Source organism: Macaca fascicularis, chromosome 7, assembly GCF_037993035.2.
Source record: "Macaca fascicularis isolate 582-1 chromosome 7, T2T-MFA8v1.1".
Classification (NCBI taxonomy): domain Eukaryota; kingdom Metazoa; phylum Chordata; class Mammalia; order Primates; family Cercopithecidae; genus Macaca; species Macaca fascicularis.
In genome coordinates, this window is record NC_088381.1 from 145,128,966 (window position 1) to 145,150,745 (window position 21,780).

General features: G+C 50.2%; 1 protein-coding gene across 15 annotated transcripts in view; it reads left to right on the forward strand.

Moving 5' to 3' along the window:
- Positions 1 to 222: 222 nt before the first annotated feature.
- TMEM63C (transmembrane protein 63C) overlaps positions 223 to 21,780 on the forward strand; it is a 76,753-nt gene continuing 55,195 nt past the window's right edge. For 6 of the 15 annotated variants that reach the window (XM_005561877.4, XM_015454039.3, XM_073997951.1 and 3 more), the window contains exons 1-2: positions 223 to 325; positions 15,489 to 15,648. The gene's annotated coding sequence lies outside the window, so the exon portion shown is untranslated. Of the gene's footprint in view, positions 326 to 15,488; positions 15,649 to 21,780 lie in introns of those variants that run through there. The other 9 variants (XM_005561880.4, XM_073997947.1, XM_065549129.1 and 6 more) reach the window with 2 other exon arrangements.

Below are 21,780 nucleotides of genomic sequence, written 5' to 3' on the forward strand. Positions count from 1 at the left end.
CTGGTAGCTACAGGGTCTCTGAGGCGGAGCCTGGGTCTTCGCGTAGGATCCGCCAGCCCGGGTTCCCCCGCAGGTCAGAGGAGCCTTGGGGCGGGGCCAAGGTTAGCCCCTGCTTGGGAGGAGCCGGGATGCCTCTCTCGTGGTGATGCAGAAGGGAATTTGCTGACACTCCCTTGCCAGGTGGGGCTGGCTTCGCCCGGCCGGCGAAGAGGAGGACCCGCTGGCAGTCTCCTCCCAGGTGGGGAGCGTGGAGCTTGTCACCGCAGCCTGGCGGCCTGAGCGCCGCGCCTGGGGCTGGGGCCGCGGTGCTGAGGACGCAGATGTGGTGAGCACGCGACGCGGGTGCAGTGACCCGGGCTGGTCGGGCCGGGAAGAAGGGGCGCAGGATCCAGGTCCCGCACGGGGAGGGGGCGGGGAAGGATTGCTTGTTTCTGTGCTTTCTGAGACCTTGCATTGGGAGGGATGGGGGTAGGGGAGACTGCGCCACAATCCCTTGCCACGCTGGCTGTCTCTAGCATGTACCCAGGAAAGGGTGGCCTGAGCCGCCCACCCGGGAGGGCGTGGCGTTGGTAGACCGGTCTTCACTGGATGGGGGGATGGAGGTTGGTAGGAGGTTTGCTTGCGGGGTCCCCGGCCTCCTGCCTGACAGCCAGGTGGGAGTTACCGCTCTGGGCTACCCTCTCCCCCACCCAGGGATTCCCCGGGGCTCTGCCGCCCACTCTCTGGGCTGGGACGGGAGGGGGCAGTCTGCTCCGCCGTTATGGGTTATGACAACGTCAGTGCTGCGCTGCTGCCGGGCTGGCTGGGCTCCTGGTCCCCCAGGGGAACAATGCCACCCTTTCCCCATGTGCTTCCAAAGAAAGGCTCTGCCTCCCTACTCGCCCTGGCCTTGAGAGAGAAACATTGTGTTTGGATGAAGGCCTTGGGGAAACTGAGGCCCAGGGGTGTTGTGGCTTGACCAAGGTCACTGAGCAGGCCCTACAGAGCTGGCCTCCCAGGCACTGCCTTCACCGAATGCTCTCTGGAGGGGCAGGGGCCCTTCTTCCTCTCTAGACCCTGGGGCCTCCCCCCACCCCAGCACCACATTTCCTCATTCCTGAGAATGCCGGGAGTTGCAACTTCTGCATGGGGCTCCAGGGTATCATGGGTGTAAGCAGGAATTAGATTGTCCGGGACAGGAGAAAATTGCTCATGAAAAACACTCATCTGAGCAGAGGGGGTGTGAGCCTGTGCTGTTCTTCTGGGTTCAAGGAAAGAATGAGAGTTGGCTTTGAGGAGAATGCCCGTGCTGAGGGGGACAAGGAGATGAACTTTCTCTTTCAACAGCCTGCAGCACTCCAGGAAGACGTGGTTTCCTTCAAGAAGGGTCCATCTCTTAGCACCACCCTCTGTGATCACCTCATCCTCGTTCTCTCTCTGGCCCCTGTCCCTGGGAGAAATGGGCTACATTCCATCTACTGCCCTCAGAAGTGAACTTTCCCCTTAGAAGTGAATTCACCTTTTTCTTCTCCCTGGGACAGATGACTTTCCCTGGAGGGAAACTGAGGCAAGGAGAGAGTGACATTTTAGAGCTGGAGCCAGATGAGGAAACTGAGACACGGAGGGTGGAGTGAGTTCTGCAGGTCTCTTACCTACATGCAGGTCTCCTGACTCCCCAGCCACCAAAGGGCAGACTGGAGGGGCCTCTTCCTGTCTTCTCTTTGCACCCCACAGTCCCAGCACTGAGAAGCTGAGGCTGCGAAGGGCCTCCTGACGGGTGTGGAGGTCGATGACAGGGGACAGCACCGGCATTTTCTCCTTCCTCAAGATATGTTTTTTAGTTTCTTGGGAAGGAAGCAGCTTGAAGAGGGGAAATGAAGTCCCTTGGTTACCTTCCCATCATGCCCCCACAGGGGTACACAATTTCTGTAGGCCTGTCGGAGCCAAAAACAGGCATCCCTCCTGCCCAAGTGCCAGCAGCTGTGAGCATAGCTGGCTGGGGTGTGGGGATCCACAGGTAGAGGGACTTCAGTTATCTCCCTGACAGCATCTCCGGATGGGGGGTTTGGGCCAGCACCTGTTTGCCCCAAGTGAAAGGAGTTGCCATGTGCCTGGCTCATGAATTGCTCCTTTTCAGATACCCTCTGAGCACAGCACCCCTGAAGCTGGCCCCTGCTGGCTTCACAGGAGCCTTGGGTTGCATGATGACCACCAGGAGCTGCTGGGGTGACCCTGTGGGAAGGAATGGGGTTCCCAGTAAACCAGATGGGAGCCAGCTGCTTGTGGGATGACTGTATAGTGCCAGAGAGGAGAGGGCCTACCATACTGGAGGGAAACTACACAATATGTGTCCCTCCCAGCTAGCAGAGAAAGGGTCAGGCCTCAGAGAGGCCCCCTGGTGAGAACCAGACTTAAAGAGCAGAGAGCCTGGACCAAGCGCCTCTATTGGCTGGCACTCTGCCCTCAACTTCTCTACCTGATAGCTAGACATGAAAACACCTTCTCCAGACGGGTGGGAGGGCTTTGGAAACTTGTCAAGTGTTTGTTACGATGGGAAGTATTATTCCTGGAGTCTCTGGTCTAGGTGGAAGCCATCTGTTTCCTGCCTCAATGGCGGAAACATGGTTGTTTCTCCTTCAGAGGATGCCCTCTCCCTCTGTGGCCAGCCTAGAGCACCCTTCTAGGCTGGGAAGGCAGGTCAGCCCTCCCCAGCCCACTTCAAGTAGTGCTTGGGGTCTTGAGGAGTTTCCTTCCCCTATCCCCAGCTGCCCATTACATTTAACATATTTAACAGGATGTTCACCTCTGTAAAATGAGGGTGTCTAGTGGCACAGTGGAGCTTCCTACAGGCCTGTACCTTCTCCACTGCCTCGACTCTCAAATCCCACGAACTCTGCTCTGATTCTTCCCGGGGAGTGGCGGGTGGAAGAACCATAAAGATAATGGGCATAAAGTGCTGGGAGCTGTTTGCACAGAGCGTCCAGTTTGCAGGAACCCACGTGGTGCTCAGGCCATGGGCAGGCTCACACTGGGAAAGGCTGTAATGAAAGTGCTCAGCGGAAGTGCTCAGCTTCCAGTGAGATCAGCAGCTTTTAGTGCCCTGTTTTGCCTGAGGTGGGGCCCCGATGCTCACTCTTCTTTCCTCTCGTGGGAGAGCAGTGGTTTTCACAGCTTACACATCAGCATGGGTGGTGTAAATGGAACTCCACATTCTTGCCCATGAGTTGGCTGGTGCAACTCCTGCAAGGTAGGGTTACAGCAGGAGCTGAGATGAGAATGTGGGCAGCTCATGAAGTATGGTGTGTCCTTGCTCTAGATCTGTCTGCATTGCTCAGGCCCAACCGAGGGTGGCTCTTAAGAAGAACAACGTGTGGCCAGTACTCCATGTTCTGTGTTTCTAGGGCAGGATATGTACTCAAGCTGCCACATTCCTTGCCAGCACCCCTGGGACTGGTGCTGAGACATGCAGAGGCAGAGTGGGCGGGGAAGGGGTGCCTCATTGTCACCTCCTCCCTCCTTCTAGTCATTAGGGATGCTTCCCAAAGGGAAACCAAAGCCTAGATCTGCTTAGAAAGGCGGGACTAGGACCCAAGTGTCCTGGGCTCCCACCTTCTGCTTTTCACAGCCTTCCACTCTGCCGTTTGACACGAGCACCCTGAAGATGAGATGGGAAGAGCTGGGCTGGCGGTGAGTGAGTCATGCCCAGCCCTGTGCCTGTAGACCTTCATTCCTGCCAAGCCAGGGCCTCTGGTGTCCTTAGAGGATCAGAAGCAGAAAGACCAGGCCGGCTTCCAACAGGAAACCAAACTGTCCCCTCCCCATTACTAAGTGGCCTGGCCAAGCAAGGTCCTGAAGACAGAAGCCTTCTCCTCACTCTGGCTGGGTCTTCTCAGAGTTGTGCCCAGCCAGGGGCATGCTGGCCTCAGGTCATGGAGTCGCGGCAGAAGAGAAAGTGACTCTAAGGTCTTTGGAGAGATAGGTGGGCAAGATGAAGCTGTGCGTGGTCCGCTGGGATACTGGCTGTCTGTTGGGTTTTGGGTGTTGAGGCCTCATTGCCTTGGGGTGTCTGAGTGGCAGTGATTTGGCCATAGGCTAGAAACGCTACAGAGGGCAATGGAACATAGACACAGGGCCCTGTGGGGAAATCAATCCTGCTTTGATGGGGGGGCATGGAAGCACAGAGGACCTGTCGCATATGGACTCACTGCCTGGGGGAGCACTTGGGAGCTGCATTCCCACCTGTTTCATTACCTGCTCACTTCACTTCCGTGAGTCTTCCATTTGCAACATGGTGAAGCAATTCCCTCCACACAGAGCCATTGGGAGGATGAATGGGAGGAAGCGGAAAGGTGCCCAGCATGGTGCTTGGTAACCAGGAGTCCCCTTCTTTTCATTTGTTCATCCCTCTGCCTGCTGAGTGGCCAGCTGTCCAGGGACCTCTGGGATGGCAACCATGTTTTTTTTGTTGTTGTTTTTTTCTGAAACAGAGTCTCATTCTGTTGCCCACTCTGGAGTGCAGTGGCACTATCTCGGCTCACTGCAACCTCTGCCTCCCAGGTTCAAGCGATTCTCCTGTCTCAGCCTCCCGAGTAGCTGGGATTACAGGTGTGCACCAACACATCCGGCTAATTTCTTTGTATTTTTGGTAGAGACAGGGTTTCACCATGTTGGCCAGGCTGGTCTCGAACTCCTGACCTCAGGTGATCCGCCCATCTCAGCCTCCCAAAGTGCTGGGATTACAAGAGTGAGCCAACATGCCCAGCCAGACCATGCTTTTTCGATGACACCAAACAATGTCCAACAATGTCGACTGCTCCAGGCACTGTTAAAACTGAACTGTCTCCTTCAAAAAGGCTTCAGGCCATGCATGGTGGCTCATGCCTATAATCCCAGACTTTGGGAGGCCTAGGAGGGAGGATTGCTTGAGCCCAGCAGTTCAAGACCAGCCTGGGCAATATAGAAAGACCCTGTCTCTACAAACAAGTGAAAAAATTAGCCAGGCCTGTAGTCCCAGCTACTCAGGAGGCTGAGGTGGGAGGATAACTTGAGGCCAGGAGGTTGAGGCTGCAGTGAGCTCTGATCGCACCACTGCACTCCAGCCCAGATGACAGAGCAAGACCCTGTCTCAAAAAACAAAACAAAACAAAACAAAAAAAACAAAAAGGCTTCTCACATCCCTGAGGACCTGGCAGAGGGGGAATCTTCTTAGAACCAAAGGGGTGTGTGTGTGTGTGTGTGTGTGTGTGTGTGTGTGTGTGTGTGTCTGTCTGTCTGTCTGTCTGTGTGGTGTGGGCAGGGAGTGTCCTTCCATACAATGAACAAGCTGTTGCTGGACCAGGGACCCCTCCTTGGCTGGGGCCTCATGTGCCCAGGAGTGTCAGCTAGGCCTGGCTTGGGGAGACCTTCTCAGGCAGCAGAACAACAGCCTGAACGATGAGCCTGGCTTGAGGCCCTGGAGCCACTCAGCAGCCTCACATTCCCTGTCATTACTCCTTAATCCTCTCCACGCCTTAGGAGAGAAAGCAAATCTGAGTCACCCGCTCAGTAGATTCGAAAGCTGTGGCTTGACAGGTTGTGACAGCCACAACCACACTCACACACCAAAGCAGCAGAACCCAAACTGGGGCCGTGGCCAGTCTGTGTCCAGGGGAGCCATCTGTGCGCTGTCCTCCCAAGCACAGCTGACACATCCTGAGCTCACCTCTTACTGCTGGGGCTGGTGGTTTTGCTGAAGTTGCTTGAGACAAAAGGACTTGGAAGAGAAGGTCGTGCATTTCTCCCCTTCCCCTCCACTCTGGGCAGGGAGCCCAGAACCAGGTTCTGCTGAAGGACATCTCGTGTCACGGGAGCAGGGAAGGTGGAAGGCTAGGATTCCCACCCGGCCCCCACCTAGATTCCAAGGGGCTGAGCCAAGGCAAAGGAAGGGGACTTGGCCTAGCCAGGCCCAGGCCTCACACTCCATGGAGGGGCTCCTTGGGGCCCTGGCCCAGGCACATGCATACAGCTTGTGCTGCATGGAGCAGCCAGGGAGGAAGGGACAGGAAGCCCCTGGCCTGGATCACAGAGCTACCAAGTGGAGGAGCAGAAGGAGCCCCAGTCCCAGTGCCCTCTTGTGTGGCTGGGGAGGGAACCCAGACCATCACAGCCGTGATCTGTTCCCAGAGACAGGGACAGAGGAGGGGAAGTGAGTGGGAAGGGCAGGCTTTCCGACTCAGTCCTATCCCAGGTCCTGGTGTCCCCGTGACTCTGCCCACTTCCCCTGGGAGTGACCTTTGAACCCAGCTCTGACCCAGAGGCTGCCATTGAAGGCTCATCTTGGACTAAGCCCAACCTGCCTTTTCCAGTGAGGCTCCCTTCCCACATGCTCTGCTCCCACTCAGGGGTTATTTGTGTGTGGGGAGGGGAGATGTGTCAGATGCCCTTGAAGTTTTTACAAAATACACATGCCTGGCTTTTCTGCCCCATCTCACCCCAGCTCGGCTAAGAACCATTGCTGTGGCAAATCAAACATGCCGTGGACTGTCTGAGCCACTGCCTCTCCCCATCCCAGTCCTGGTCCTTATCTCTATCCTCATCTGTTCATCTTCCTGCCCTTCAAAGCCCAATTCAAATGCTACCTCCTTGATGAAGCCCTCCCTGGATCTCAGCCAGATGAGATCTTAACAGCCTTGAATGCCCTTAACACATTGTCTCTCTCTTCTGCTAGAGAGTGAGCTCATCCTTTCACTTTTCTAGTGTTCCTTGAGTGCCAGTCACACAGAGACCCTTCAGTAATTCATGGGGAAGGGGATGGGTAAACAAGGAAATGGCTTAATGACAATAGCTTGAAAAACATCATAACATTCTGTGAAAATAGCAATACAAAGCTCCGTGAGACATTCTGGCAAGAATGCTAGTAAAGCTGAATGTGTATATGCTTTATGACCAATGGTTTCACATCTAGGTATACATTACCTAGAGAAACTCACACATGTGTTCAAGGAAACAGCTCTAAGGGTATCTAGGGCAGCAATGCTTGAAATGCAAAAAGAAGAGGTCTTGGCTGGACTCTGTGGCTCACACCTGTAATCCCAGCACTTTGGGAGGCCCAGGTGGGAGGATTGCTTGAGCCCAGGAGTTTAAGACCAGCCCTGGCAACATAGCAAGACCCTGTATCTACTAAAAAAAAATTAGCCAGGTGGGGTGGTGTATACCTGTAGACCCAGCTACTTGGGAGGCTGAGGTGGGAGGATTGCTTGAGCCCAGGAGTTTGAGGTTTCAGTGAGCCATGATCACGCCACTGCACTACAGCATGGGCAACCAAACAGAAAAAAAAAAAAAGAGAGACCTCAACCTCAATATCTGCAATAATAGAATAATGAATAAAACTGTGATACTGTGGCCGGGTGCGGTGGCTCAAGCCTGTAATCCCAGCACTTTGGGAGGCCGAGACGGGCGGATCACGAGGTCAGGAGATCGAGACCATCCTGGCTAACATGGTGAAACCCCGTCTCTACTAAAAAATACAAAAAACTAGCCGGGCCAGGTGGCGGGCGCCTGTAGTCCCAGCTACTCGGGAGGCTGAGGCAGGAGAATGGCGTAAACCCGGCAGGCGGAGCTTGCAGTGAGCTGAGATCCGGCCACTGCATTCCAGCCTGGGCGACAGAACGCGACTCCGTCTCAAAAAACAAACAAACAAAAAAAAACTGTGATACTATGCAGCAGTTAAACTATGTGTAATTGGGGAATTTTATTTTGTATAAATTATACCTTAGCAAAGCTGATATATATGTACATACACATACGGATACATTCTGTATTAACATGAATAAATTTCAAAAACAGTGTTGCAAAGAAAGGAAATTTCAAAATAATACCATTAGTGAAACTTTAATTTTCTTTCTTTTTTTTTTTTTGAGACAGGGTCTTACTCTGTTGCCCAGAGTGGAGTAGTGCGATCTTGACTCATTGATGCCTCCACCTCTCAGCCTCAAGCGATCCTTCCACCTCAGCCTCCCGAGTAGCTGGGACTGTAGGTGCACACCACCACACCCGGCTAATTTTTTTTTTTTTTTGTATTTTTGTAGAGATGGGTTCTTGCTACGTTTCCCAGCCTGGTCTCAAATTCCTGGGCTCAAGTGATCCACCCACGTGGGCCTCCAAACATGCTGGGATTACAGGTGTGAGCCACTGTGCCTGGCTGAAAATTTAATTTTCATAAAAATCACAAAACAGTACTAGCTATGATTTATGGATTTACTAATTTCTCTTGCAATGCCTACCAAGCTGATGCTTGTAGTGCTTTGGAGAGAGTAGGAGCTGAGACTGAAAGAGGAAAAGGAAGGGCTTCTAACCTGTCAGTAACACTTCATTTAACAAAGAATAGCTGAAGCAAAAATGACAGAATGTTTACATTTGTTAATTCAATTGGTTTAAATGAATTGTTCGAAGTTGAAGAAAAGTAATCTAAGATGTCTATGGAAAGGTGCCGACATCTCCCTGGGGAGTCAGGAAAGGGTCCAAGAGGAGGTGATAGCTGGGTGTGAAGGACTCGGGGAACTGGCAGGTTTCACTGGGGTGGGGGAGTTGGGAAAAGCAGCCGTGGGGGCTTAAAGCCAGGGAATACCTGTGCCGGCTCTTTGCACGTCTGAAATGTTTGTTGACTGACTTTGTATCAAGCTGTGCCTCGGCTGCCCTCTCATCCCCTTCTCTGATTTCAGCTGTTCTATTTCTGAGTTGTGTACATAGTAAATAGAGTCCTGGGGGAAAAATCATGTGTCATTTTATGATTTTTTAGAGATGAGATAATCTAATGGGGGTTAGGAGAGGATTGAGGCAAATATACAAAACTGAACATTAAAATGGGGAAATAGCCGCTAATACAGAGAAAATAGAAAGAATTATTGTTATTATTATTATTATTATTATCATTATTGGTACTGTGTTTGGCCATATGTAAATCCACTTGAAAACCAGCTGAAACTGATGATTTTCTGGGAAAATGTAAATCATCATTTTGACATCAGGAGAGGTAGAAAATCCCAACAGACCAATAATCACTGAAGAAACTGAGTTTTCATAAAATTCTCCTCCAAGAAAATTAAGGTTCAGATTACTTCTAGTTTCTATCAAATCTCCAAGGCACAGATAATGCCAATGTTATTTAAACTGCACCAACTACACCAAATCACAGAGAAGGAGAGATTCTAAATTATTCTATGAAGTACGAACAGCATGGATACCAAATCTTGTCAAAGACAGCACAAAAGGAGAAAAATGACTGAACAATCTTATGAATAGTAGTGCAAAATTCATAAATAGCAACAAATGGACTCACACAGCATTATGTTACAAAAATGAACATACCACAAGCAAGTGGGGCTATATTCCAGAAATGTAGATTCCATAGTAGAAAAACTGTTAATGTAATTGAACAAACTAATAGCTCGAAAGAAATAAAAAATCATACAAGCAACTTCATAAGTGCTAAAAATGTCTAAAATGCATTCGATAAAATTCAACATGTCTCTGATTTTAACTCCTATGTCATAGGAATAGATGGATATTGCTTAACATGATTTTGTGTATGCCTGTGTGTGCTTGTGTGTGTGTGTGTATTCAGACATAAACACACAAGGAAAGAATGACCCCCATGACTGTAATTCTTTAATACTACTCTAGGAGTACAAGCCAACACAAATTTTGAAAATATAAGTTTAAAAAGTGCTAAATGTATCAAAATTGTAGACGATAAGATTGATGACCTGGAGAAAAAGGAACAAGATTGTCAACTGAAAAAAAATTACAAATAATAAAAGAATATACCAACATGATTGGTAATAACTATTAGAAACAAAAATATATAGCTTGTCTGTATATAAACAGACTTTAACTTTTTAAATATAATGGAAGAAATTTAAAATATCAGAAAAAGTGCTAAAATAACCAGTACTAAGTCTAACCAGAGGTGGCAGGAGCAGCTCTTAAGACTACTTCATTCTTGGTTCCCTGGCACTTGGAACAGGGCCTGACACATAGTAGTAGACATTTGTCAAATGATGGAACTGCTTCCCAGATTGATAAACAAAGCACACTTAATATGCAATAATAATAATAGTAAACACCACCATATAGTAGTGGCCGCTGTCCTGTTCTTTACCTGTAGCCTAAGGGGTGATCTGTCCTGGAGAATGTTCCGTATGTGCTTGAGATAATGTATATTCTGCTGCTGTTTGGAGGAGTTTTTTGCATATGTCTGTTAGGTCCAGTTGGTCTATAGTGTTGTTCAAGTTCTCCATTTTCTCTTCTCTCCTTCCTTCCTTCCTTCCTTCCTTCCTTCCTTCCTTCCTTCCTTCCTTCCTTCCTTCCTTCCTTCCTTTCTCTTTCTCTTTCTTTCTTTCTTTCCTTCCTTCCTTCTTTCTTCCTTTCTTTCTTTTTCTTTTTCCTTCCTTCCTTCCTTCCTTCCTTCCTTCCTTCCTTCCTTCCTTCCTTCCTTCCTTCCTTCCTTTCCTTCCTTCCTTCCTTCCTTCCTCTCTTTCTGTCTTTCTCTCTCTCTCTCTCTCTCTCTCCTTCTCTCTTTCTCTTTTTATTTCTTTCTTGTTTCGCTCTTATTTCCCAGACTGGAGTGCAATGGCACGATCTCAGCTTACCGCAACCTCCACCTCTTGGGTTCAAGTGATTCTCCTGCCTCAGCCTCCCGAGTAGCTGGGATTACAGGCATGCGCCACCACACCTGGCTAATTTTGTATTTTTAGTAGAGATGGGGTTTCTCCATGTTGGTCAGGCTGGTCTTGAACTCCCGACCTCAGGTGATCCACCTGCCTCAGCCTCCCACAGTGCTGGGATTACAGGTGTGAGCCACCGTGTCCTGCCTAGTTCTCCATTTTCTTATTGATCTTCTGTCTGGTTGTTCTATCCATTATTGAAAGGAGTACTGAAATCTCCAATTATTATTGCAGTGTTGTCTATTTCTCCCTTCAGTTTTGTCAATATTGCTTCATATATTTGGGTGCTCTGCTGTTAGGTGCATATGTATTTGTAATTGTTATATCTTCCTGGTGAATTGACCCTTTATCATTATGTAATAGCCTCCTTTGTCTTTTGTGGCAGCTTTTGACGGATACAAATACTGCCATCCTTGCTCTCTTTTGGTTACCATGTGCATGGAATGACTTTTTCCATCCTTTCACGATCCACTTATGTGAGCCTTTACATCTAAGGTTGAACCTCTTGTGGGCAGCATATATTAGCTGCATCTTTCTACACCCCTTACGTGTAATAACTCATTTAATCCTCACAATAACTCCATGCAGATGGCGTTATTGTTATCTCCATTTTTAGATGAGGAACCTGAGGCACAGAAAGGGTAGGCAGCTTATCCCAGGTCCAGTAGAGTGGAAATTTGAACCAAGCACTCGACTCTGAGTTTATGCTCTTTGTATCCATCCTCCTTCATAGTCAAATTGGAACTTTGAATTTAGAGGGAGGATTGTTGGGTAGGGGAGCAGGAAATGGATTATTCAAACATGACTTTGGGACAACTGTGTAGCCCCTTGAAAAAAATAATAAAGTTGAGCCCTACCACAATCCCTGCATCAAAATAAATTCTGGAAGTGGCAAATATATTTTAAAAAGAAAGAAGAAAGCCAGGTGTGGTGGTGCGTGCCTGCAGTCGCAGCTACTTGGGAGGCTGAGGCAGGAGAATCACTTGAGTCCAGGAGTTCAAGGCTGCAGTGAGCTATGATTGTGTCACATAAGTACTCTAGCCTGGGCAACAGAGTGAGGCCCTGCCTCAAAAAAGAATAAGACAAAGACGAAGGAGGAGGAAGAAGAGGAGGAAGAGGAGGAAGAAGAGGAAGAGGAGGAGGAGGACGAGGAGGAGGAAAAACAACAACAACAACAACAGGAGGAAGGAGAAGAAGAAGAAAAGGAGAAAGAAACCTTGAAGTCCCTTTCCTCAGCTGCCGCGAAGGTGCTCCGTCCTTCCGAGGAAGTTAAGGCCGCGTTGGGGTGAGGCCCTCACTTCACCCGGTGACTAGCACTGCGTCCGGCAGCGCCAGCCCCACACTTGCCCGCGCTGTGGCCTCCGTCTCCGAGCTCGCCTGCATCTACTCGGCCCTCATTCTGCACGACGATGAGGTGTCCGTCACGGAGTATAAGATCAAGGCCCTCATTAAAGCAGCCGGTGCAAATGTTGAACCTTTTAGGCCTGGCTTGTTTGCAAAGGCCCTGGCCAATGTCAACATTGGGAGCCTCATCTGCAATGTAGGGGCCGGTGGACCTGCTCCAGCAGCTGGTGCTGCACTGGCAGGAGGTCCTGCCCCCTCCACTGCTGCTGCTGCAGCTGAGGAGAAGAAAGTAGAAGCAAAGAAAGAAGAATCCGAGGACTCTGATGATGACATGGCCTTTGGTCTTTTTGACTAAATCTCTTTTATAACGTGTTCAATAAAAAGCTGAACTTTAGAAAAAAAAAGAAAAAAAAAGAAACCTTCAAGAATACAAGTGGAAAATATGGGCAAATACTTTCATGATTCTCAAATGGTAAAGGCTTTTTAAGCAAGTCCCAAGGATGCCATAAATAAAGTAAAAAAGAGATGAATGACAATTTGCAATACACATGACAAGAAGTCAGTTGCCTTAATTTAGAAAAACTTCTTAAAAAATCAATAAGAAATTAGAAAGGATGGATGCAGACAAGTCACAGAAAAATAAGTGCAAAGGCCGATCAGTCAATAAACATGAAAACATGTCTGTCTTTTTTGACAACTGAATTACAAATTGAAACAAGATACCATTTTTAAACTCACTGTAAAAATCCAACAATCTGATCATGCACACTGTGTGAGGGTGGAGAAAAACAGGCACTCATGAGTTGCTGGGGCAGAGAAAACTGGTTCACCCTCATTGGAGGACAATTTGGCAATATCTGTCAGAATGTTAGGTTCACGTAAGTTTTGACCCAGGGATATCCTCTAGCTGGCATCATACATGTGCACAAAGATACAGAGTCAAAGAGGTAGGCTGGGTGAGATGGCTCACGGCTGTAATCCCAGCACTTTGGGAGGCTGAGGCAGGCAGATCACCTAAGCCCAGGAGTTTAAGACCAGCCTAGGCAACAAAGTGAGACTTCATCTCTACAAAAATTTAAAAAAAAAATTTAGGCTGGGTGCGGTGGCTCATGCCTGTAATCCCAGCACTTTGGGAGGTCGAGGCGAGCGGATCACCTGAGGTTGGGAGTTCTAGAGCAGCGTGACCAACATGGAGAAACCCCGTCTCTACTGAAAATACAAAATTAGCCGGGCTTGGTGGCGCATCCCTGTAATCCCAGCTACTTGGGAAGCTGAGGCAGGAGAATCGCTTGAACCTGGAGGCAGAGGTGGCAGTGAGCTGAGATCGCGCCATTGCACTCCAGCCTGAGGAACAAGAGTGAAACTCCATTAAAAAAAAAAAAAAAAATTAGCCGGGCATGGTGGTGGGTGCCTGTGGTTCCAGCTACTTGAGAGGCGGAGGTAGAAGGATCACTTGAGCCCAGGAAGTTGAGGCTGCAGTGAGCTGGGGTTGTACCACTGCACTCCAGCCTGGGCAACAGAGTATGACGCTGTCTCAAAACAAACAAGAAAAAACAAAGATGTTCATTACAGCTTTGCTTGTGCAGCAAAAAATGTAGAAATAACCTAAATATCAATCAACAAGGACAGATTCATAGAAATTGTAGTGCATTGGTTCAGTGGAACACTAGGAGCTATTAAAAGAATGGAGGAATCTGTCTGTGTGGTATGCAGAGATGTGTGATGTATGTTAATTAGCAAAGCAAATGTAAGTACAGGGAATATGTTCCTGGTTGGGTTTAAAATAAAGATGCAGGCATAGATAGACGTGTGTGTGTCTGTGTGTGTGTGTATGTATGTTCATATTTCTGGAAAAACTTCTCAGGAAAATTTAGGAAATGACGATATTTATGTTGGAGAGTGGGATATAGGTCTGAGATGTCCCTTCATCCATCCATGCCATGTTTCTTTTTCCTTTCTTTCTTTTTTTTTGTTTTTGGAGATAGGGTCTTGCTCTGTCACACATGCTGGGGTGCAGTGGTGCTATCATGACTCACTGCACCCTCGACCTGCTGGGTTTAAGCAATCCTCCCACCTCAGCTTCCCGAGTAGCTGGGACTACAGGTGGACATCACCACACCCAGCTAATTTGGTTTTTTTTTTTTTTTTTGTACTTTTTGTGGAACTGGGTTTTTGCCGTGTTTCCAAGGCTGGTCTCTAACTTGCAGGCTCAAGTGAACCTCCCACCTTGGCCTCCCAAAGTGCCAGGATTACAGGTGTGAGCCACCATACCCAGCCTAGATTTCGTTTTCATTGTGTATTATTTTGAATGGTTTGATTTTTTTTTCCCCTAAGCATGTTATTTTCAGAATTTAAAAAGCATACTTAAAGCCGGGCAGGGTGGCATGTGCCTGTAATCCTAACTACCTAGGAGGAGGAGGCAGGAGGACCATTTGAGCCCAGGCATTGAAGACCAGCCTGGGCAACAGAGTGAGACCCCATCTCAAACAAAACAAAACAAGAATATTTAAGAAGAAACAAATTATAAGGGGGAGAATACCAGTTAAAATGTCTCACCCTGAGCTTTGTTTTTAAATTCGTTTCTCAGTGGTTCACTTCTTCTTGCATTCACAATTTCAGATGTGGGCGGGCCCAAGAGATCACCGCCAATCTTTATTTTGTCCGTGAGGAAAATGAGAGCTAGAGAGGGTTTAGCAAGCTGCTGGGGCTCCCTGGCTAGCCTGACTGCAGAGACCAGGCTCCTGTGATGCTGCTTTCAGGAAACGGACCAATGATCCCTTTCTGTGGATTATAAAATCATCCTTGGACTTGTCTGCCCTTTCCCAGTGTATCGTCCACTGAGTCTTACTTCATGGGTACCCATGTGGGGAACTTGTTAAAATGTAGGTTCCCAAACACCTTCCTGGAGATTCAGGTTCAGTGGGTCAAGGCAGGGCCCTTCCACCTGCGTTTCAGCAAGGCCTCCCCCTCCTCCCGCAGATGATTCTGAAGTGGGTGATGTCTATGACCCCTTTGACCTCCCCCAGCTCAGCCCTGCTGGCGTTGTCTGTGCATCTAGGCTGAACACCCCCACACCAGCAAGGGAAAATGGGGTGCTCTAGCTTAGCAGGGGAAGTGACAGCTGGTGCCTGGGCTCCCAGTGCAGTGCTCTCCCCATGGCCCCCTCCTCACAGCTCATGCTCTGCTGGGTTGAATGGTAGCCCCTAGCTCACCCACCCAGGCTTGGGCACTGGCTGGCCTGGATTTGGAACTGGGGCAGGCTGGGGGTCGTGGATGCTTCCGGAGTACCCCTCACCCCATTGGAGCTCCCCAAGGCAGGCCTTGTGGGAGATACTGACAAGCACATTGGAGCTGGGAGGGGCTTGGCCAGCTTGGGCTTGGGGAGGAGCTGCAAGGAGGCCAGGGAGGACTGGGATGCACGCCCGCCTGCCCTGAAAGGGTTCTGTTGTCCCTGTGCCATAGATCCTTGGAGGAGCCTCCCTCAGGGTCAGGAATCAAGCGGGGACACGGCTGAGCCACTCAGAAGCACCTTTTCCTGGGGACTGATCAAGAGGAGGGAAGGTCCTATAACAGCCCAGGGGCCACGGGGGGCCTGAGCCCCAAACCTCAGCTGCTGTTCCAGGTAGGTGCCCCTGGCATCATCCCATCACCCATCAGGGCTAAGCCCTAGCACCAGCTCCCCACCTTGAGCCTAGGAAATGTGGCCATCCTGGCCGCCCCATGGCCTGCAGCTCTCCAGCCAGCACTTGGGCAAAGGCCCTCCCTAAGCCCTCCTAAACCCACAACCTGCCAAGAGAGGGGCAGGAACGGCCTAACTCCATTCCGAAGGGCGCTGTCCCAGGTGACCCTGCCCATGAGGCCTGGGAAGGGGCGGAAGATGCTCTGGTTTTGGTTAGGATGTCCTCTGTCCCCTAGAAATTCCCCTGGGGCTGAGCTGCTAGCTGGGCCCCCGGTGGTTCTTGCCCAGCTGACTCTGGTTTGGGGCAAGCCCAGAATCCGGCCAGGCATGGCTCTTCCAAGAGTTCCCTGACTCTTGACACTTTTTCCTCTAGGAAAGGATTAAGACAGATGGTATCTTCATAGACTACTAGAGCTGGGGATCTTAGAGGTAGAATCCAACCGCAATCTCTTTTTACTTCTCAAGCATTACTTATATCAATAGTGTAGTTTCCAATGTTGTGGTTGAACATCTCAGAGGAATCAGGTGTAATCTTGTCAAAACAGCACGGGAAGCCCTTTGGCTTTGGACAGCCCTTCCTGGGCTCATTGGCCTCCCTTTGCCCCTCAGTCCAGCCTGTGCCCCACGCTCCTCTTCCTCTCCTTCCACCTTCCCAGTTACCTCCAGCAACTCCTTCCCCCTTTGCAAAAGGAACATTGACAGTGGCTGGACATTCCAAGCTAGAAGGTATTGAAGCTAGGTTAGCATCTAAGTGAGGCTTTCTTCCTTATTTAAGTAAGTAAATACATTAATAAATAAATCTTTGAGGAAGGATTAGAGAGTCCGGGAAGCTTTCCAGAGGAAGCTCTAACTGTGATAAGACTTCTCTATTTGAGAGTGTCTCAAATCTCTCTTACATGAAAGAAGATATTATCCTGCATGGGGTGTTGGCCAAGAACATCGTGATTGTTGCTGTTATTGACAAAAGTAATCTTAAGATATAGTTCTTTACGTCCCCTTTATAATTTCCTAGTCCTTTCTTGGGAGAGCCCTCCAGCGCAGGGAACCTTAGCTACAGGCAGTGTGTCACTTCTGTTCCTCTGGCCATTCCCAGGCCCCAGCCCTATGCCAGACTGTTGTTCAAGATTACTAGAAGAGGGGCCGGGCGTGGTGGCTCATGCCTGTAATCCCAGCACTTTGGGAGGCCGAGGCGGGCAGATCACGAGGTCAGGAGATCAAGACCATCCTGGCTAACACAGTGAAACCCCGTCTCTACTAAAAATACAAAAAATTAGCCCGGCGCGGTGGTGGGCGCCTATAGTCCCAGCTACTTGAGAAGCTGAGGCAGGAGAATGGCGTGAACCCGGGAGGCGGAGCTTGCAGTGAGCGGAGATCGCAGGGAGGGGGAGCTTGCAGTGAGCGGAGATCGCGCCACTGCACTCCAGCCTGGGCGACAGAGGGAGACTCCATCTCAAAAAAAAAAAAAAAAAAAAAAAAAGATTACTAGAAGAGGCAGCAGTGGAGCCAGATGGGTTCACATCCCAGCTCAATCACCTACTGGCTTCATCATCTCTATGTATTTCTGTCTCTTCATCTGCAAAATAGGGTTAACAATAGTACGCTAGGGTGAAGATTAACTATGGTAATATGTGTAAAGTGCTTGAAACAACATCTAGCACCCAATAAGTGCTTAACACATTAGATCTGATCATTGCAAAAGTCTGTTCTCTCCCAGCCATAGTCTGCTGCCTGGTCAACCTCCCTAAGGCACAGTGCAGACATCCAAGTCCCTGGCTCTACAACCATCCGTGGCTCCCCATTGCCTAGTTAATGACTATGCTCTAACTTCACTTTAAGGGCTTGAAGGCAGAGACAGATATTGTTTGCCTTGCATGTAATAAGGAATCAGTAATGTTTGTTGGGAGAGGGTTTCTATCCTCAGGGTGGGTGAACTGAGTCCCTAAGGAATGGAAGTGCAGTCACCTACAGCCAACATCTGGGGGTTTGATCCAAGCTCTTCTACCTCCCCAACCATAGCCTGGCCAGGAGCAGACCTGGATATGGGGCCCTGGATCCACACACAAGGCTAGGGATAGTTTCCCTTGGATCCACTGGGTCTGCAAATGCAGTGAGCCCTATTTTGGGCTCCAGCCTTGGTCCACATCAGGGTCAAGAGAGGACATTTGGCCATTGCCCAGACAGACAGTGACCGCAGTTATAATGTGTACTCTCTGATGAGTTCAGGCCAGGCAGCAGACTTGACATCATGGTCCTCATTCATCGTGGGGCTGTGGCCAAAACCTTGGCTCCCATGGCTCAAGTGGGAAGCCTGAGGCCAGCAGAGACTGCCTATGATCTGGCATCTTGGACAGAGAACTCAGCTAGCTCCATCCTGCATCTCAGCCCCTGTGGTGGAAGAGAGGCCACACACTATGGAGGAACAAGCCCTGGGCTGGGGCAGGACAGAACAGCGTTTGAGACCAGCCTCCTCATCTGGTGGAGAGACCTCAACCGTGTCAATGAACTTCTCTATTTTCCCATCTGTGAAATGGGGAGGATAACACCCGCTTCGTAGAGTCGGGGTGACGGCAAAATGGTGCAAACTGCCCAGAGCCACTGCATGCATGGAGTGGGCACTTGGGAATTTGCAGCGATTCTGATCAGACTGTCAAAGTTGTTCTCCAGGTTGCCGAGTGGAGCTGTTTCAGTCCTGACTTCCAGCTTTCCTTAGGTGGGGAAATTGTCCTCGCCTGGCCTCCACGCTGAGATAAAGGAAAATAGTGGTGGTTTTGGCAGAAGCAGGAAACAGTTCAAATGTTTCCAGACTCCTGGCAAGGGTGGGAAGTGCGGGAGGGAAGCAGCGCAGCTCTGCCTGGTGTTCTCAGAGATTTTTCCACTTGGAGGCTCAGTGCTGCCAAGCCCAGGAAGCCAGCAGTGAAGGGACAGGAAGGGGGCAAATCAGAGCATGCTGGTTCCTGCAAGATGGTATTTTTCTCTTTATCCACTTGAAAAATGAACGAATCTATTGGGATTCCAGGTACTGGACTAGGCAGCAGCAAGTAAAACAGACATGACCCTGCCCTCAGGGGGCTTTCATTCAAATGGAGCAGGTAATAAACAGCGAATTATGGATGATGTATGTTAGAAGGAGATAAATGCAATGGGGGGAAAAACACAGAGAAGGAAAGGGAAAGCAATCAGCAGTGCCAGAGGAGCTGCGTTATTAAATAGGATGGTCAGGACAGACCTCACTGGAAAGGCAACATTTGAGACACACAGATTGTTTGCTCCCCTTGGGGATTCCTGAGAGGCCCGGGGGCTCAGAATCAAGGCCAAGTGCCTTTCATGAGATCCTGGGATAGGAGCAAAATCTAGAAGCTCTTCTAGTCCCAGCCCAGATAATGTCATGCCCTTTCTCCGAGACCTTCAATAGCTCCCCACTGCCTATACAATCAAGTGCAAATCATTCAACTGAGATTCAGGGCCTCATGATCTGGTCCCAACTTGCCTGTTATCTCACCAGACCCTTCTCACCCCACTTCTTCAGCCAAGCTAGTCTGCCTGTCATTTCTGGAACAGTCCGCTGTCTGTTTCCCTCTTCCTCTCATTTGTCCCTCTGCCCGGACTATCCTTGATCCCACTGGTTTCTGTCAGTATAGATATCTCACCCACCCTCCAAATGCCACCTCTCCGAGGCCTTCCCTGACCCCTGGAGCTGTGGTCTCTGAGCCCTACAACTTGGCTTGTTCCTTTCTCAGCGTGTGGCTCTTACTCTGCCTTGGGTGTAGGCACTGGTTTTCCTGTCTTGTGTCTCTACCTGGCTGGAAGTGCTCTGGGCAGGGCCTGGGCTCCTTCACCTCCAGCAGGTGTGGGACTCAGTGAACGCTGGCTGAACTGTGTCCCTGCTCAAAGGCTTCCAGCGACACTGTGACAAGCCAGGCCCACTCAGGCAATGAAGGCAGAAGTGGAGGCAGGCAGGAAAGGAGAGAGGAGACTAAAATGTAGGTGAGAGATGATGGAGGAGCTGGTGAGGGACGAGGAGAGAGAAATCCCCACTGTACTTTTTCCAGAGAGGCAGATTGTCGCAGACAGAAGGAGGGATCCCTCTCTTCCCCCAGAAATAGCTAGTACTCCCTTCAGTCTCCCAGGGCAGTGCTTCCTTGTGTCTAACTGAAATACCTCTTGCTGCAGCTGCAGTTCACTTTCTCTTTTTCCATCATCTGGCTTCAGGTCACCATTCAAGTCCTCATTCAGCCTGGATCATTGTGGCTTTCCTGATCCGCTACCCAAAGGGCAGGAGCAAGGTCAGAGGAGGCTGGCTCCTGCCCTGGAGCTTGTACTCTAGTTAAGGAGGCTATGGTGATCCCCAGAGCCACATGGAGACTGCTAGGGAGCTAAGATGTGGGGCCACCGTGAGTCATGGAGGTTGTGCCGGCCACCACCCCTCAGCCTCTCAGCACAGCCTCCCTGCAGGGCTAACCTTCATCACAAACAAACCTGTGAGAGCTCCCACTAGTGTAGCAGGGATTCTCAGGCCCCTCATGGCCCCCAGGCCCTGTGAGGCCCTGTGAGCCAGACCCACATCCTCTGCTATCTGCCTCCCACCCATCACTGGACCAGCTGTACTCAGAGAGCACACGAGGCAGCCAATGTGACTCCAGCCCTATTTAAACAGATGGTGCCAGAGCCCAGAAACAGGCTTCAACCTGGTCCCCGTCCTGGCTCTGCTGCCCCTGAGGGGTGGTGCATTTCCATCCAGGGGACCTGAACTAGGCTCACATCTTGTCCTGCCCCCGCTCCCCATCTGCCTCTCGGCTGGCTTTTATGCGTGCCAAGGTCTCCTCCTGGACCGTTCTGCCCTGTTCTCCACAGGGTAGGAGGCCCATGTGTCCTCAGGCTAGGAATGTGATGCCTTGAGGCCAACTGGCTAGGTTCAAATCTCACTAAGAACAGTGGTTCCCATCTTGGTGGTGATGTGAGGATAGAGGTGCTCTTGTGCTTCCAGAGTCTTAGCACAGCCCCTGGCAGGTAATAAGGGTAATAAGTACTCAGTTCAATTGATCTAGTGCTGTTTTTGTTTTTTGTTTTTTTTTTTTGTTTTTTTTTTTGGTGACAGTTTAATAAAGCGTTCATAAAATGTTCCCAGTAGGCTGGCTAAGAGCAAGGTAGCTGAGAGAAAACCAAGTGGGAAGTGTTCTGTGGTCACATCCACAGCAAAGAGAAGGTATCCATATTTTAAGAGCTGCCTCAGCTGGCACCTCCAGGCAGCCTTCCGGGATTCTCCAGTTCTGAGGCAGGAGCTCCTCCGCTGTGCTCCCAGTACTCCTTGAACAGAGCTCCAGAGTACAGCTATGTGGTCTTGTTATGGTCTCCTTAGGGGTCTGTGTACCCACTAGAGCCTTGTGTCTTGCCTGTAGGCACCTCGAGTTCAGGGAACAGAGTCTGGACCGTAATTTGCTGAATAAATTATTTTGTGAGTGATGGGTGGGCAGCTGGCAGAGGCAGTGAGACTGAAAGAATCAGCTGGAGCCTGACTTTCCCAGGGCCTGTCCTCAAACTCGAGGTTGCCCACACCAAAGTCTTGGGGGTCGAATGAGGAGGCTGAAGAGGAGCCCCCCTCTCCTGTTCTGTGGTCTAGGATAGTGACTCTCAATGTGAGGTCCCTGGCCCGGCGGTATCAGCATCCTTCAGGGACTTGTTGGAGATACACATTCTCAGGCGCTACCCGAGACCTGCTGTAGCAGAAACCCTGGGGTGGAGCCCAGCGATCTGTGGTGTAACAAGCCCTGCTGCTGGTTGTGACCCACCAAAGTGTGAGACCCATTGCTGTAATGTTTCAAGGGTGTGCGTTCACTTTCCCGTAAACTAACACCAAAGAGGAGAGGAGGTAGTGTGTCTCTGGGGGTGAGGGGGTCTCTCCCCTGCTGAAGGCTTCCAAGAAGGCCCCTGGGGCTGGGCCCCCAGGACATGGCTCCTACTGGACCCCCAATCCCGAGGCTGAGATCATTGTACTGACAGGGCAGGTGCGATGGGGACAGTTGAGATGCCCGTGTCCTCTCCCAGGTGGTCCTAGACCAGACAGGATGCTGCTCCCAC